The sequence below is a fragment of the Terrapene carolina genome, unplaced genomic scaffold (genome assembly GCF_002925995.2).
Source record: "Terrapene carolina triunguis isolate 2854851 unplaced genomic scaffold, T_m_triunguis-2.0 Scaffold48, whole genome shotgun sequence".
Classification (NCBI taxonomy): Eukaryota; Metazoa; Chordata; order Testudines; family Emydidae; genus Terrapene; species Terrapene triunguis.
The window spans coordinates 7,560,419-7,574,346 of record NW_020664399.1 but is presented as its reverse complement, the minus strand read 5'-3'; positions in this window follow the sequence as shown (position 1 = coordinate 7,574,346).

Sequence of the window (13,928 nt, the reverse complement as noted above, 5' to 3'; positions counted from 1 at the left end):
CTAATCTATACTATACTCCCTTAAAGGAGGAGTCTCTTTCTTACAGAAAATCAAGGTACTGATCATGCAGGGCAGAAACACCTTCATTCTGAATATATGCAGAATGATTTATTCAATAAATATTATAGCCCTATATAAAGAACCAGCTCAAAGACTATCCACCACTGAGGCCTCCATAATAGGTTCTAAGTGATGTGTAGACTTTCTGCTGGCCCACTCCATTCCCTCATTCAGCAAAATGGGAGCGCCACGAAACAAACCATGGGAGGTTTGTCAAACCAGGACTCCCACAAGCAAACTTTGTTGTGTCCGCTTGAATGGGAGGGGCATGGATGAGGAGAAGGCATAAAAGCAGACAGGTTAAAAAGAGCTGGCTGATGGGGAGCTATCGGAGGAGCAGTGGTAGCCTACAAAGAAGATAAAGTAGTGTTAACGTATCATCACTTCTGTTGGTTTTTCTGGGCAATGACAAAAAATAAGGAAATAAACTTTTCTATTTAAGTGCAAGATCTGGAAAGTGAGATGACAATAACCGTGCATGCACACGTGTGTGTGTAGCAGACATAAATATTGGCATTTGTAGAGAATGTGCTAGTTTAAGTTATACAAACTGCCATACTGGGTCAGACCAACGGTTTATCCAGCCCAGTATCTTGTCTTCTGACAGTAGTCAATGCCAGGTGCTTCAGAGGGAATGAACAGAACAGGCAACCATCAAGTGATCCATCCCTTGCTGTCCATACCCAGCTTCTAGCAAGCATAAGCTAGGGACACCAAAAGCATGGAGTTGCATTCCGGACCATCTTGGCTAATAGTCATTGATGGACCTATCTTCCATGAACTAATCTAGTTCTTTCTTGAACCCCAGTTATAGTTTTAGCCTTCTCAAGATCCCCTGGCAACAACTTCCACAGGTTGATTGTGTGTTGTGAAGTACTTCCTTTTGTATGTTTTTAAATCCGCTGCCTGTTAGTTTCATTGAGTGACCTTTGGTTCCTGTGTCATGTGAACGAGTAAATAACACTTCCTTATTCACTTTCTCCACATTATTGACAATTTTATTGACCTCTATATCACTTTTTGGTTGTCTCTTTTCCAAACTGAGTAGTCCCAAGCTTCTTAATCTCTCCTCATAGAGAAGAAACTGTTCCATACCCCTGGTCATTTTTGTTGCCCTTTTCTGTACCTTTTCCAATTCTAATACATTTTTTGAGATGGGGTGACCAGAACTGCATACAGTATTCAAGGTGTCGGCATACCATGGATTTATATAGTGATATGATATTTTCTATTATCTATTCCTTTCATAATGATTCATAAGATTGTTAGTTGTTGTTTTTTTTTTTGACTGCCACTGCACATTGAGCAGATGTTTTCAGAGAACTATCCACAAAGACTCCAAGATTTCTCTCGAGCTAACAGCTCATTTAGATCCCAACATTTTACATGTATAGTTGGGATGTTTCCCAATGTACATTACTCTGCATTTATCAACATTAAATTTCATGTGCCATTTTGTTGCCCAGTCACCCAATTTAGTGAGAGTCCTTTGTAACTCTTCACAGCCTGCTCTGGACTTAACTACCTTGAGTAATTTTGTATCATCTGCAAATGTTGCCACCTCACTGTTTGCCCTTCTTTCCAGATCATTTATGAATATGTTGAACAGCAGTGGTCCCAGTACAGGTGCTTTCGAGACACTACTATTTACCCCGTCCATTTTGAAAATGGACCATTTATTCCTACTTTTATTTCCTGTGTTTTAACCAGTTACTGCTCCATGAGAGGACCTTCCCTCCTATCTCATGACTGCTTGCTTTGCTTAAGAGCCTTTGGTAAGGGTTCTTATCGAAGGAGTTCTGAAAGTACAAGTACACTGTATCGCCTTATCCTTATTCACATTTGAGTTTTCACATCAGAAGTCTTGGGTGAATACCATCTGGTCCTGGTGACTTATTACTAAGGCTAAGATTTTGTCACTGTTATTTTTAGTAAAAGTCATGAACAGGTCATGGGCAACAAAGAAAAATTCACAGAGCCTGTGACCTGTCCATGACTTTTACTAAAAATAACTGTACAAGCCCTGGGGCAGGGATGCCCAGCCTCAGCTGCAGCCCCTGCCTCAGCTCCAGCCCCAGCTGTTGAGAGCTGAACCCCAAGAAGTCATGCAGATCTGGTAAAGTCATGGAATCTGTGACCTCTGTGACTAAATCATAGCCTCACTTATTACTGTTTAATTTAACAATTTGTTCCAAAACCACCTCTTCTGACACATCAATCTGCAACAGTTCCTGAGATTTGTCACCTAAGAAGAATGCTCAGGTGTGGGAATGTCCCTCACACCCTCTGCAGTGAAAACCGATGCAAATAATTCATTTAGCTTCTCCACAATGACCTTACCTTCCTTGAATACTCTTTTAGCATCTTGATCGTCCAGTAGCCCCACTGATTATTTGACAGTCTTTCCGCTTCTAATGTACTTAAATAATTTTGCTGTTAGTTTTTGAGTCTTTAGCTAGTTACTCTTATTAAATTCTTTTTTCGCCAGTCTAATCACACTTTGACAATTGACTTGTCAAAGTTTATGCTCCTTTCTATTTTCTTCAGTAAGTTTTAACTTCCAATTTTTAAAAGGATGCCCTTTTTGCTTCCAACCACTTTACTTTGTTGTTTAGCCATTGTGGCACGTTTTGGGTGCTCTTATTTTTTTATTTTTGGGGTATACATTTAATGTGAGCCTTGATAATGGTGTTTTTAAAAAGTTTCCATGCAGCTTGCTGACTTTTCACTTTTAGTACTGTATCTTTTAATTTCCATTTTACTAGCTTCCTTGTTTTTGTATAGTTCCCTTTTCTGAAGTTACATCCATGGATCCAATAAGGCATTTAAATAAGTAGCCTGATTTTCAGAATTGCTAAGAGGAGTTGGTCGAAAAATACAATTTCTGTCATGCAGGCAATTCCAAGATTTCAAAATCTGGTTTAATCTCAAATTAAGACCAAGTCAAAATCTTGGAATTTTTTGCTAAACAAAATATTTCAAAACCTTTTGGTTTGATTTCTATAATATAATGGGACTCTTTCATGTGACTGTTTCTTATTAGATCCCACCTGTATTTCATCATCTTCCATCCGGTCCTCCTTACTAGGATATAGAGAATCCCCATTAGTAGATCCTACCCTAAGGGATGTCTCTGTCCGAACTGTGTGCTCTTCCAGACCTGTCAGCTTTCCCCCAGCCCTTAGTTTAAATATTCCTCTACAACCTTTTTAAATTTACATGACAGCAATCTGGTCCCTTTTGGTTTTTGATTCCCCAGTTTCTAATAAGCCTAGCCCCCTTCTCTGTACACCATTGTCTCATCCATACAGGGAGACCCTGCAGTTCTGCCTGTCTAGCCCCACAAGTGGAACTGCAAGCATTTCAGCGACTGAAGTCCAGGACCTCCATATTAGCAATCTTTTACCTACCAGCCTAAATTTGGCCTCCAGGACCTCTCAAACCTTTTCCTATGTCATTGGTACCTACATGTACCACAACTGCCATCTCCTCTTCAGCACTGCCTAGATGTCTTGAGTGATCTACAACCTTCGGACCTGGCAGGCAATTTACCATGGGGTTCACCATGTCAGCATAAACCCAGCTATCTATATTTGTAATTATTGAATCCCCCATTGCTAGTACCTGTCTCTTCTTAGTAACTGGGATTACCTACCCCAGAGAAATATCCTCAGTGCAAGAGGATATCATGATATCATTTGGAAGGAAGGTCCCAACTATGGGATTGTTTACCTCTGCTCCAATTTGATGTTCTCCTTCCTTGATACTTTCATCCTCCTCAACAGCACAGAGGCTGTCAGACTGGGGGATGAGACTACTCTATTGTGTTCCAGAAAGTCTCATCTCTGTACCTCTCTGTTCCCTTAGCTCCTCTAGTTCAGCCACCCTGGTCTCCTGTACTTGGTCTCTGAGGGCCACGAGTTCCTGGAATTGAATGCACACACATGCGACTGCCCACAAGGCAAGTAATCATGCATGCTGCATTCAGTGCAACAAACTGGATAGCCTGCATTCTGGTGCAGAACTTCTGCCTGAATTCTTTTTACTCCTGCAACTTTTCATTTTTCGTTTTGTTTGTCTTTTGGGTTGTTGTTTGTGTGTTTGTTGGTGGAGGTACGGAGGGTGTTTATTAACCTAAGTTTGTAGAATGTTAATCAGGTGTATCTCTTTCCCACTCCCTCTCTAAATGCCCTTGCAAAAATTCCCTGTTCGCTAGCTCCTCTGCTTGCTTAGGAGCTGGCTTTTTAAACCCCTGTTCTCCCTGAGTAGGCCCTGAGTAAGCCCCACCCCCTGGTTAAGCCAAAGAAACAGCCAAAGAAAAGGTGAGACCTTCTCAGGTCCAAATTTCAAAGTGGAACCATTTTAAAATGTTTTGTCTGCAAACATTAGTAAATACTTGACAATACAGAAAAATCAGTCATCCTCCCATGAGTTTCTGTTTTAAGTTTTGACGTTAAATTCAACCATTAACCCCCCCCCCCCCCCCCCCCCGTAAAATGGCTGGATTAGAATTCTGCAGTTTTCAACACATTATCTGGCACTACTGGCACCTCCATAATATCCATTTGAGATTAGCTAGGTAATCATTAGACACGTCAGAATGTGGAAGGATTATGAAGTAACAATTTTCACTAGATTTTGGACTTCTTTTTAATTAAATCATACATCTGCTATTTCTTATGCTGTATGTTATAACTGATAGAACTAATGAAGCTGCCATTTTCTAAGCCTGTTTTATTACACCCTGGAAACTAATGTTAGCAACATCAATCATGAAAAAGTCACCTGTATAAACACAATAAAGTTAAATCCTTTAATAATGCTCATTTGGTTTTGTTGCTTAAGATACAAAACAGTGATTATTTGATTTGAATGTGTTAAATATTTCAGCACTGAGCAACATTGATTGATACCTGTTCAATATCCCATTTATAGAAACAGGCAAAGAAGATGATGACAATCAGAGAAGATCGGGATTCAGAAATTGTTCCATTTTCTAAGAGTAGGGAAACTGATTGTGTTGGGTATGCCTATCTGATCCTAATGGATCATCCCTGCTCAGAACTCCAGAAGAAGCTGAAAATGTTTATGAAATACAAAAATTGGGTAATAACATTCCCTTAACATTCCTCTACACAGTAGTCACATATTTGAGGTCCCACCACACAGGCAAAGCCTTCCTTGACAAAATGAATGCATCTCTTCCTCTCCAATACACACATAATTCCCCCCCTCTGAAAAATCGATCCTTAAGGGCTGGTCTACACTGCCGCGCTAGTTCGGCGGCTGGGGATCGAAGTTCCGAGTTCGATTTATCACGTCTGGTCTGGACACGATAAATCGAACCAGGAAGTGATCCCCGTTGACTGCGGTACTCCAGCTCAACGAGAGGAGTACCGCGGAGTCGACGGGGAGCCTGCCTGCCGCGTGTGGACCGCGTCTGAACCGCGGTAAGTTCGAAGTAAGGTATGTCGAATTCAGCTACGTTATTCACGTAGCTGAATTTGCGTACCTTACTTCGACTTGGGGGGTAAGTGTAGACCAAGCCTAAGGGACATAGCAGTCAAGTTTCTTCACCACATATGTTTGCACCATTCACAGCAATGCAATTGCATTGATGATCATATGTTATGAGAAGTTATGAACTAGGGTTCTGAATACTAGTCACTGGCAAAGCTTTATAACTGGTGATGTGACAGAATGGAAACAATATATCATAATGTCCTTCGCTATTTTAAGCTTGGATGTATTTAATATCTGAATTCAGCTGTGCACAGCAAGCCCTTATATCAAGTGAAAGATCCTGACAAGTTCAGCCTTGGCGGTAATACCATAGAAGTATCCAACTTGACTTGTTTTTGGTATTATATTTGTTCTGACCTAGATAACCTGCAGAGCATTTGAAAGATACCCTGAAACAAGATTAGAAAAACTGATTGCATTCCAGGTTATTACATTCATAAGCAAGTAACAGCTAATCCAGCCTTTAGCTGCTCATAATAAAGCTGAGATAGAAATACCAAGTGTCTCTACATCCATACTTGTACATTCAGTTATTTAAACCACATTTATTTGAAGTAGCAATTCTTGGTAAAAAGAATTATGGTAAAACTTTAATATACAAATAAATCTTGCTAATAAGCAGCCTGAACCCATTTGATCTGACAGGGTGAGACTGCCACTAAATTCCAATGGAAGGAGGAAAAATCACATGTAGTGTATTTGTGTTAGTCACAATATAAAGGCATACACTATGGATAATTTGTAATAATTCCAAAGTCTCTACACTTAAACAAAAAAAATGTAAAGTGGCACTGTGAACATAAGTTACAGCTGATTTTTTCTTCTCTACTATTGTTACACCTAGCATTAGCGAAACAGAAAAAAATATATATTCCTTTTTGACATTTGTTTCCTTTTACATTAGGCAACATGGTCTGCATCCTCGGTATCATTCTTTCCTTGATATAATCAGATGTGGAATACAAAACCTGTGCAAGTCTTTCATGTTACAAAAGAGAAAAAAAGTAACAGAGGAAAAATGTGATTGTAAAGCTACAATAACTGGCAAGTGGTCTTAGGGTAGGTGAAAGCACTTAAACCCACTTGTAACCATTTTTAAAAATTTGACTGGATCATCAGTTCTTAACTTATTGGCAGTAATAAAGAAACAGATTGTGACACTGTGATTCAGATGCTCTTTGACAAAGTGTCCTCTGTTCTTTGCAAACACATCTGAGACCTGACAAACTCAGGACATCAAACATGTCTTGCAGGGTATTTATCCATAATGAGTAGCATGTAAGGTAGCTATAGAAAGCTCATAACACACTAATCATAAGATGTATGTATGGGTAATATTCAGGGCCGGCTCCAGCTTTTCTGCCACCCCAAGCGGCAAAAAAAAAAAAAAAAAGGGCAAGTGGCGGCACTTCGGCGGCAGCTCAACCGCGCCGCTTCTTCTGTGGCAGTTCGGCGGTGGGTCCTCCCTCTCTTCCTCTCCGGCAGCAATTCGGTGGCAGCTCAAAGAGCAAGAGAGGGAATGAGGGACCCGCCGCTGAATTTCCACCGAAGACCCGGACGTGCTGCCCCAATACCGGACGGAGTGCTGCCCCTTTGAATTGGCCGCCCCAAGCACCTGCTTGCTAAGCTGGTGCCAGCCCTGGTAATATTTAAGGAATAATATATCTACTTTGAAAGTATGCTTTATAGACTTGGAGTAATAAAAAAATTAGTCACCAGGGAACAATATGTCTCAGTGATAGCTAAGGATACAATTTAGTCACGAAGGTCACAGATTTTGTGGCTTTCCTGGAGTCCGTGACTTCGGATTCAGCTGTTATTTTTAGTCAAAGTCAGAGATAGGTCACGGCTCCTGTGAATTTTTGTTTATTGTCCATGACTGTCCGTGACCTTTACTAAAAATAACCAAGAAAAAAATCTTAACCTTAGTAATAGCCAATTCAAGCAGCAGGGAGATGTTCCCCTACCCTAGTTAGCCAGTGAGGCAATGCAAGGCTCCATTGTCTAGCCTTGTTCCACCCCAAGACTATAACTGAAAAAAACAACAAAGACAACTGCAAACAATCCAAACTATCTGGAGGGGAAAAAAGAAAGAAGAAAAGAACATTACAACAGACAGAGGTTCACCATTTCTCTGAATAAAGACAAAACACTGATTCAATATATGGGGTGGGATGCAAGGGAGGGTAGAAAGACCCTCTGCAACTTTTGACTGAAGACACAGTTGGGGAGCAGGGATGTTCATGAAAAAAATGGACCCAGGTTTCTGTGAAGCCACACAGGTCTTCAACAGAATGAACTTTTTGCAGGGAAAACCTACTTTATCAGATAGAAAAGGTAGCTATTATGTGTAGTCACAACTTTGCATTTCATGATTATATTTTGTATTGTAACCATTTGTTTCCACCACACTCTTGTTTCTAGTTAACTCTCCTTTCTTTCTTATGTATACCTCCTTTTGTTTTATTATAAGTCCTCAAGTGCTGTGTAATGTTACAGGAGCACTGGTGTAAGGTAAAACCAGGGCCAGCTCCAGCTTTTTTGCTGCCCCAAGCGGCTGGAAAAAAAAACAAAAACGATTGAGCTCCCGCCAAAGTGCCGCCGAAGAAGAAGAGACGGAGTGAAGGACGCGCCACTGAATTGCCGCCGAAGACTAACGCGGAGCGCTTGATCAGCCGCCGAAAGTGCAGTCGAACACCTGGACGTGCCGCCCCAATACCGGACGGAGTGCCGCCCCTTTCTATTGGCTGCCCCAGGCACCTGCTTCCTTCGCTGGTGCCTGGAGCCGGCCCTGGGTAAAACTGATAAAGTTGGATACATTGCTTCTTTAGGGACAGAGGACCTGGATTTCTGTGAGTAGCCCCTGTCAGGAGCTGGATACACAGGGGAACAATTCACAGGGACTAGGAGACTGGTATGCACCTATTGTTAACCTGCAAGAGAAGACAGGGCTGGCATAACTGAAAGGAGAGTGCTTGAGTGGCTGAAAGGCTGGTGGTATCAGGAAGTCAACAGCCAGTTACTACAAGAAAGACTTCCTCAGGCTGGAGGCAGCGGAAAGGAAAGGGGTTAACAAGGTGACTCACAGTGCTCACATTAGTCGCAGTCAATAACTATGACATACTTCTGTACCTCTGCATACCCCCACTGAACTGCATGCAGTGCTATATGGGCACAGCAGTCTGTCCATGCAGATCTCAGTGCAGGCTTGGGAGGGACCATAAAATTGACAGTGTCACAGAAATCAGTCAGCATCGTGAAGACACCATAAAACCTCACAGGATACATGCAGAGGCTGATTAAGGTTTTGTGGGGCCCTGGGCCAGAGCAATTGGGGGGGGATCCCCATCCCTTCTGCCAGCCCCACACCATTCTGCCCCTTCCCACCCAGGATCTGCCCCATTCTGCACCCCCTACTGCAGCCCCACCACTCATTTTCTCTTTTCTCCCCTCCCCACTGCACCCACAAGACCAGAGAAGCTCTGTCCCTTCTCTCCCCTCCCCACGGCCACAGCGGGGAGTGAGAGCTCTCTCAGCCCTGAGGCAGGGAGCTAGAGTTTCTCCAGTCCCAGGGCTGAAGCCAGGGTCCAGGTGCTGGGAACTCCCCTGCTGCCAGGTGCTTCTGGGGCAGACCAGGGTCAGGGCACAGGGACTTCCCTCGCACTGCCCCACCTGCCCAGCGCTCCTGCTGGGCAGTGGGGTCTGGGCAAGGGGGGCTTGCTCTCCCTTACCCAGTACTCCTGCAGGGGAGCACCCATTTTTCCATTGGTCGAGGCCCCTGGGCACAGGCCCTGTCAGCTCCATGGCTAATCGGCCACTGGATACATTTTTTTTTTTTTGGTCCCTACTGTTACGACAGTTTTGTTTTATTTGGGGTGGGGGAATACACTTGCTGTGTGTAATATGGGCATTATAAATAGACATGTATAATGTCTCTCATGCAAATTGTCTCTGCAACAGTGCTTGTTAAGCTATCCAGAAAGATCAGGATTTAATTGGTGTCATAGGGCAGGGCTTCTCCCCAGCTTCCAAACACTCACTGCCAAACCCTGTGGCCTTTAACAAACTTTATCCCCTTAACACTAGCAAGTTAAACAAACAGAAATCAGTCTTTTTAACTCATTCATTTCTCTCACACTTCAGGGTCACTCTCCCAGGGGTCTCTGACACTCCTGCTCCTGGCAATTTCCCAGCTCTGCTCATTTCCCAGAGCAGTAGCCCCAGGGCTGCTTCCTAGAGCTCCTAGTCCCTTACTCCAGGGACCCAGAGCACTACAGCTTCCTTTCCTCAGGCCCAGCCTGTCCCAATCACTCCCTTCTACCTCTTATTTCCTGCCTTCAGGCAGCCCTCTTGTAGACCCAGGTGTAGCCCAGCCCCCTTTAATTGGTTAGATTGTGCTCACCTGCTCTAAAACAGCAGGCATTGGATCCAGTTCTACTCACTGAGACTAGTTATCCTGTCACAATTAGTATCTACTGAAATCTTAGCAGATAACAATAGAGCATGATTTTTTAATCTTCCCCTGAAGGCCAGCAAAAGTATTGAGCATCAAGGACTATCTATTTGCCGAGCTACAATTTCTGCCATTTTTGCAGTTTTCTTGGTGAAGAAAAAAGGGAGTCTAGAATTTTGTTTTACAATAGGATAAATGGATTTTTCCCTACTCCTCCATAATTCAGATTCAGCTGAAAAGGTTTTTCCCAAAATTCTCCCCCCAAATTGCACGTTCAACTGAAACCAAGCATCCCAAAAGTCCCCTAAAAGTTAAATGTTTTAGAAAATTATAAGCAAATGCAAGTGAATATAGAGTTATTCATAACCAGGGTCCCAACCCCATTAGATAATACATCCAAGTTTCAGTAAGCAAGAAAAAGAAGGGATGAGACCCTGTGCTTCTTTCTATTCAGATTACTTCACTTGTCCCTGGGTGTGGTGCATTGCTCTGAAGCTTAAATAAGGTTACCTATTTAATTTCCCTTTACTGCCCAACATCAATATTTGAAAAGGGGCTAAGCATTCAGACCATGCACAGGGCAGATAAACATGGGGCAGGAGGGTTTTTTTTTTTTTTTACTCAATGGCTTTTCAGGCCTTTATATGGCCCCTCCATGGGAAGAATGGGACAACTTGTGCAGCAACAAGCATTTCATCCCTGCCCTGCCCTTCTATAACTGGCCCCCACCTGCACTCCTTATGCTGCCTCTGACCGTTCTGTTTCCATCCTCTTTGTGAAGGGAGCACATTGGTTCTGTCTCTAATACATTCTTCACAGCTGTAAGAGAAGGGGCTAGATTTACCCCAAATACTTATTCATATACAATGAAGAAACAAAATTTTCCAGTGATTGAGATGTGAGCCAACATTTTCTCAACTAATCAAGCAGAAAAATACTATATGTCATATTAACCAGCACAAAGATCACTAGTTTAGAGCACTGTAAAACCACATCAACAAAGCACACCCAGTATAGTATAATATTCAAAACTGATCATCATTTTTTTTAAAATGTGTAACACAGCAAGAAGAGCTTGACTTAAATGGATTATCAAGGATTAGGAATGTGTGAGAATCTGTCTAGTTTTTAAAATTAGTTTTGTAGCTTGTTTCTTTTTACGAAGAAAGTTAGTAATTGCAATCAATCTTCTATTATACAATATGATTGTTAATAATTTGTATTGTAGTAGCAATTGCATGTCCCAACCCTGTCATCCCACACTGTGTTGGATTTTATCCAGACATACGGCAAAAAATCAATCCCAAAGAGTTGACACCCTTAGTTTAAGGCATCAAGTAACAGATGGGTGAACAAAATGGGAGCAGGGAGGTAGGACATCATAATGGTAATGTATTTCAAATGGTGTTAAACTTCAGCACCACTCTGTCCCCCATCATCAAGGCTCCCCCCAAAGCCCGGCCCTCACACTGCCTCTTTTCCCCAAGACCCTGTACCCCCCTCACTCCTCTCTGTCCCTTCCGCTTTCAAAAGTGATGGAGCCAGCCCCGCAGTTCCAGGATCCCTGCTACTGCCCCCCTACCCCTGTTTGGAGCCGCCCCTGGCCAAAATGCACCCAGGAACCTCCTGTCTGCTGCATAGGGGAGGGCTGACATTGGGGTGTCCCCAGCCCATCTCTTCTGAGCTGTGGTTGGGGGACAGGAGTCTGTACTGCTGCCTCTGGGTCACAAGTAAGTGCTATGGTTAAAGTGACAGCACGCTATCTCCCACACTCCTCCAACTCACACACACTTTCTCTCTCTCATGCACACATACACAAGCTGTCTCTCACACTGCCCCAATACACACTTTGTCTCTCTCTCTCACACACCCCTACTCTGTCTCTCTCACACTCTCCCAACACACACTGTCTCTCTTACACACATTCTCGCACACACTTCCCCAACATGCACACTCTGTCTCTCTCTCTCACACTCGCCCAACACATACTATCTCTCTCTATTTATTCTTATTTATCTCTACTAAAGATAATGTACAAAGTATCAAACTTGTGTTTCTTATGCCTGTATTTAAGCACCAGAACTGATATCTCAAGGCTTGGTTGGGAATATCTTGCTGTAGACTGTACTTTCAGGAATCATTTCTATAGTTTCCTGATTGTTCTAAATATACATATAAACTTAAAATGGGGCTTTAATTAGAGTTTGTATGTATTTTTTTTCTTTCTTTATATAGGAATTAGATACAGTGATCCTGTCAGCTAATTCCTAAATTATTATCTGCAAAAAAACTAGAGTTTACAGGTGCCTAAGTAACTCCTGGGATCACAGTTAAAGTTGCTCTCCATTCCCCCAAAATCTGAAATGTTTTTCCTGGTGACCCAGGAGTGGCCAGAGGGCTGCAGAAGGACCATGAACGCTGGCAAAATGCCACCCCATGTGACAACGTGAAGCCGAGCTCCAGGCACCACAAGCCACAGCAGCAGTGCAGAAGTAAGGATGGCAATACACCATATACCATGCCACCCTTACTTCTGCATTGCTGCTGGTCAGAGCTTGGCACCCACCCAGAAGCTACTGCTCTGCAGCCGCCCAGACAGTGCTTAATTTCTGCCAATACAAATTAAGCACTAGTTGCAGGCAGAGTGGCCCAGAGGTGACGGGGGGATGTGTGTGTGTGTGGGCGGCGGGTAGTTCAGGGAGCCTGTGGGGACTAGGAGTGATGGATGGGACACCAAACTACAAGTTCGCCCAGTGCACTATTTTCCCTAAGGCTGGTCCTGCTCTAGCTCATTATGTTTTTTTAGTCTAAGTTTCCATGTTTTATAATCATTTTACCTGGTCACAGTCCATAATCCTCTTCTGCCATAAATGGGGCTACTCTGTAGGATGGGTCCTACTAAGTTGCAGCTCATGTGATGCCTCCAGTAGGAAAAATAATTAATCTCACAAGAAGTTGCTGTTTTTCACATCACAATATCTGTCATGTTACTTCCTTTTAAATATGGACTGATATTTATTTATTTATTTGCACTCTGCACTGTCTTGAATTTGGTTTACACAAATTTCCATTTATTAAAATGAGTCTTGTGTGAGCAACAAAAGTATCAACTTCTGAAAACATCCTGGCTTTGCATTCATATAAATTCACAACATCCAAGCTTATTGGATCTTGGTTTGGTTATTCCTTCTTAGACCAGGATCCAGCCTAGAATGACTTTTTAATGAGCTAAGTTGTAAACCTTTGAAAAGTGAGGGAGATATATGATTAAAATGGTATCAGACCCCTTACTATAGCAGAACTACTAAGCCCTTCTAAATAACTCCCAATCTGCTAATTTATAGGAAATATATTTTTATGCTTGCATTATTTAAATCAACTCCTTTTCTGGGCTAATTACTAGTCATCTCTTCAATCTCTTGAGTTAACTGAATAAGGGATAGCAGTTTGAAATCCATTTCTTTTCAATTTCCTGTAGAATATTAAACAGCTATCATGGAAATGGAACATCAGGCTTGAACATAGCAGCAAATATAACACAGTTTTATTACTGTCTACAAACTTATTTGTATGCTTAACAGTATTGTAAAAGGTATTATTATTAACTCTCCCATTCGAATGTGCGAAAGTATTAGTTGATACCAAAGAAAACCAAAATAATAGAATTTTAAATGTCATAAGATTAATTTAATCTACAACTCAGAAACCCACTACACTTTCCCCCTCAGTGTCTGCATTGAGTAATTAAATTTTACAGCTTTTTTCTCAGTAGCATCTGTTTCATATTTTTGCCCTGTTAAGCTATCAATTTTTTGGCAGTATAACAACCCTGAGTCAATAGCTGCTGTTTGCTGTGATATTATTGACTCAATAGTCAGTTCCTTGTTTGTTT